Source organism: Hyaena hyaena, unplaced genomic scaffold (genome assembly GCF_003009895.1).
Source record: "Hyaena hyaena isolate Hyena2069 unplaced genomic scaffold, ASM300989v1 scaffold_925, whole genome shotgun sequence".
NCBI classification, from domain to species: Eukaryota; Metazoa; Chordata; class Mammalia; order Carnivora; family Hyaenidae; genus Hyaena; species Hyaena hyaena.
In genome coordinates this window covers 340,702-345,579 of record NW_024081555.1, presented here as the reverse complement: position 1 = coordinate 345,579, position 4,878 = coordinate 340,702, and the positions used below count along the sequence as shown (strand labels likewise).

Sequence of the window (4,878 nt, the reverse complement as noted above, 5' to 3'; positions counted from 1 at the left end):
CATGTGCGTGGAGTCTGGTTTGTTACTGGCTTTTGTCTGTTGTTTTTCCTCACTGCACCCCTTTGGAGCAGAAAACAGGAATTGAAAGGGAGGCATATCACAAAATAACACATTTCATTCATTAAAGTGTCACAGGCAAGCTGACCCTGATTCTTTGGACCAAAGTGAAGTGGCCACCGTCTTTTGGGGGCAGGAGGGTGGTGGTGGTGGTGGTGGATTTATGCAGTACCGGTTTGCAGAGATGTTTAAGCTTAAAAAATTTATTTTTAACATTTACTTATTTTTGAGAGCCAGAGACAGAGCATGAATGGGGGAGGGGCAGAGAGAGAGGGAGACACAGAATCCAAAGCAGGCTCCAGGCTCTGTCTGCACAGAGCCCGATGTGGGGCTCGAACCCACAAACCGTGAGATCATGACCTGAGCCGACATCAGCCGCTTAACCAACTGAGCCACCCAGGTGCCCCAGAGATGTTTAAGCTTTCTAAACAGAGTGACGTTTCATTATTCAGCTTTGTTGGAAATTGAGTTGTTTTGCCCCCTGACATGTTCATGCAGCTGGGGCTCCCCGGTCGTCAAGCACTAACGTGTTGACTTTGACCTCTTGGAGAGTGTTTGCTTGGCAGTGGAAAAACTTGGTTCTCTGCCTGCTTAAACAGCGAGCATGCACAAGCTTTATCTGAAACGTAAGGCACGCTTCGCCGTCACCGCGAGTCACTGGGCTATTGGACGACGCAGTGGTGTTTGCAGGGACTCTGGAGGAATACAAGGCTGTTTGTCCCTTTTCTCAATACCCTCAGGTTCCTAGAAGTGAGCCCTGGCTTTGCTTTGTCCTGTTCTATCACCTGTCCTTCTTGTCCCTGCCAATTGTCCTGCTTCTCCCCTGGCCCAACCTTCACATTAGAGAGGCTTCTGTCATGCTAGGTCATGGGAAACCAAATGATACCTCCCGTCAAAGACACTTCGGTCCTGACTCTCAAAATCAAAGTATAAAGATGCAGTGTGGGCCTAATGGCTGGTCCTTGGGCAAACGTGTTTAATGTCACACGACTTGTGATGTATCTTAGCTGCGCAGAGAATTTTATTAATTAGTAGCCTGTGTATGGAAGTCTTGGCTCTGCGCCAGGAGCTATGCTAAGGCTGCTGTATATGTGACTGACAGATATACCAAGCCTATGACACGGGCCTATCACTCCGTTATCCAAATGAGAAAAAACAGGCCTAGGAAGATTCAGCAACCTGTCTGAGCTCACACAGCTCTAAAGAAATGGCAGAGCCGTAGGACTGGAACCCAAGCCTCCCTACCAGAGATGGTCATTGCTGTCTGTATCCTGCGCTGCTCTATCCTTCTGTGGTCTCATAATTGGGGCTACCCGTTAAAGAACGGACTTGCGCGTGAGGACTGCGTTCCTAGCTAGAATTTACAACAACATGCCGTGGTGGGGGTGGGATGTATCTTTTAAGATGGCAAGGAGGCCACTTACCCATTGCAAGCTCTTCCTCTCAGGAGATTTGCTGCCTGTGTCGAAATTTCCACTTTGCATTCTCCTACAGAGACACTTTTGCACCTTTCTAGCTCCCAGACCTGGCAGATCCACCTGCGAGATTCACATCCTAAAAAAGCAAAAGGGCGAGGACTTCTTTGCCCTGACTACGTGAGCACCCGCTTCTTAGCAAGTGAGATGAGTCTTGAGTTCTTCCATGTGGCAGCTGGCCCTGGACGTGGGAGTGACATATGCAGAGGTGTGTGTGTTACACAGGAGAGCCAGGAGCTAAGGTCAGCTCTGAGGCAGGAAACACAGAGGTCAAAAGGGCCCTTGAGAGGCACCAACCAACTCTTGGCCAAGCCCCATCTGGGTGGTTTCTCCTCCAGTATCTGAACAATGGTTGAGCACCCAATGCCGCCCTTTTATTTATTTATTTATTTATTTAGTATTTCATTCTACTCAACAGGCATTTTTGGCTTCTTACTATTTTTACACAACTGTCAGATAAAGTGGTACTAATTCTCTTCCTGTATATGATAAAGCAAGGCGTGGAAATGAGATGCCTGCTTTATTTCCTGTCCAAGTCACTTCCCTGCCCCTGAGATGAGCTGTGTCGACAGCCATTTGTGTGCTACTAAGTCAGTGAGAGTAGAACAGGTAGGTCCCCAGAGACGGAGGTCATTTGTAAAGCGTTAATACTGTTTGTAAAAAGCAGAGAAGCCTTGCTAGAAAAATAAAACAGAATACGCAATTGTTTACAAATAGATTTGGTAGGACGTAGGTAAATATCATGCCAAGTCTCCTTCTGGCTAGAACTAAATATGTGCTGAGCCGCTGGGCCAATCTGCAAAAGCCCATCACTCTGGGTGGGTCCCCAGCCCAAGAAATCTCTCTCTCTCTCTCTCTTTTTTTTTTTTAATATTTTTTTATTTATTTCTAGGAGAGAGAGAGAGAGAGACAGTGTGAGCAGGGGAGTGTCAGAGAGAGAGGGAGATACAGACTCTGAAATAGGCTCCAGGCTCTGAGCTGGCAGTCAGCACAGAGCCCGACGCGGGGCTCGAACCCACGAACCGCGAGATCATGACCTAAGCGAAAGTCGGACACTTAACCGACTAAGCCACCCAGGCGCCCCCCAAGAAATCTCTTTATTACATACTCCTCAAGATAGAGCCCCCCCCCCCCCCCCGCCCTTGGGTCTTCAAATTTAGGTAAGCTCTGCCCATGTCTACTGAAAGAATGTGAGCTCCGGAGGACTTTTCTAGATCGAGGATGTTAAATGGGTGAGGCATATGTATGTGTTGCCACCACCCATTCTTTTATCCACGGCACACAGAACTCCTTGGACGTGACACTCCTGCCTCTAAGCACTGCCTTCGGATCTTTCAGGTCAAAGTATCCAGCATCAGTTCAGCAGAATTAGCAAGTGAGTTAATCCTGTTTGCCATCCTTGATCCAGTGCTGTGTAACCATGTGTGCCGCCCACTCCCCCCTCTGCGGGAGAGTGGTTTAAGAAAGATACAACCATACATCCTCCAGGCTGTGCTCAGCTATGATAAACTTTAGCCAATTGTGCTTTTAAAGCCATCGCGTGTTTGAATACATACACAAAGACATGTAGCCCATGACAATTTTACATACATTTATCCAGCGTCACGTTTGTGCCACCAGTCCCCGAAATCATGCACACCAGAATGACAGCACTTGGTGATTTATTTAACGACAACAGACCATACCAAGCACAAGGCCCCATTTTGAGTCATACAGAACCAATGAAAAAACTGGGAGAGCTGATGTAGGTCAATTTCTTTATTTTTTTCCCCCTGCCCTTTGAATATAGTCTCAAACTACCGCTTCCTTTAAAAGGCAGGCTTATGGTTTTAGGGGCGCCTGGGTGGCTTAGTCGGTTAAGCGTCCGACTTTCGCTTAGGTATGATCTCGCGGTTCGTGGGTTCGAGCCCCGCGTCGGGCTCTGTGCTGACTGCCAGCTCAGAGCCTGGAGCCTGTTTCAGTCTGTGACTCCCTCTCTCTCTGACCTTCCCCTGTTCACGCTGTCTCTCTCTCTCTCCTAGAAATAAATAAAATATTTAAAAAAAAAAAAAAAAGGCAGGCTTATGGTTTTAGAACAAGATGGTGTAGAATCAGCTTTTCCTTCTTTTCTCCTCTAAGTACAACGAAAAGCCTTGAAAACTTTTAAAAAATGATAAAAGGACTCTGAAAGCTAGAAAGAAGATGGGGGGCTTGCTGGGGACCCCGGGACTTGAGGAACAGCAAAGCCGTGAATCTCCTGGGTTTTCTTTTCCTCTCCATATACCCTGGACTAAGATCTGAAGGGGCCTGCAACCCAGAACCACCAGCAGAAAGAAGAGGAAGAAAAAAAAGGAAAGCTTGCTTTCTCAGCCAAAGGACAAAAAAAAGGGAGCCCAGTAGAGACTTACGGGAACCCCAGCCCTAGTTTCACACCAGCGTGCCGGCAGGTGGCTCAAATCGTTCCCAGCAGCAGCAAAGCCCTGTGTCTCCCTGCTTGCCCCACTACAGAAGACCCAGCACCACCATGCGATCCAGGGAACACCACAGAAGACACCAGCCCGGATTGAGTAGGAACCCTAGCCGCACCAAAAGAACAGCGCAGACCAGAATAGTATCTCAAGGGCTCAGGAAACAAACTGAACTGCTGTCTCTTCCTCGGCACTGCCTGTGGAGGTGGCAGTCATCTTCCTCGGCATCCTGGCCGCCCTCAGCCCTCTGGTGAAGCCCAAGATCGTGAAAAAGAGGACCCAGAAGTTCATCTGGCACCAGTCAGACTGATGTGTCAAAGTTAAGTGCAAATGGCAGAAACCCAGAGGAGTTGGCAATAGGGTTGCATGGAAGATTCGAGGGCCAGATCTTGATGCCCAACATTGGTTACGGGAGTGACAAGAAAAAGCACATGCTGCCCAGTGGCTTCCGGAAGTTCCTATTCTACAACGTCAAGGAGCTGGAAGTATTGCTGAAGAACGACAAATCTGACGGTGCAGAGATCGCTCACAGCATCTCCTCCAAGTGCCACAAAGTCCTTGTGGAAAGAGCAGCCCAGCTGGCCATCGGAGTCACCGACCCCAATGTGAGGCTGCTCAGAGAAGAAAATGAATAGACAGCTTATGTACATGTCATATTTGTGTTAATAAAACCATAAAACTGAAAAGAAAAGACAGAAAGAAAGGCGGGAAGGAAGGAAGAGAAAGGAAGGAAGGAAGGAAGGATGGAAGGAAGGAAGGAAGGAAAGAAGGAAAGAAGGAAGGAAAGAAAAGAAAGAAAGAAAGGAATGAAGGAAGGGAGGAAGGAAGGAAAGAAGGGAGGGAGGGAGGGAGGAAGGGAGGAAGAAAGGAAGGAGAGAGAGAGAGAGAAAGGAAGGGAA

At 48.1% G+C, this 4,878-nt stretch overlaps 1 pseudogene; it reads left to right on the top strand.

The window, feature by feature from the left end:
• The first annotated feature begins 661 nt into the window (after positions 1 to 661).
• LOC120222880 lies at positions 662 to 4,614 on the top strand (annotated as a pseudogene).
• Positions 4,615 to 4,878: the final 264 nt, after the last annotated feature.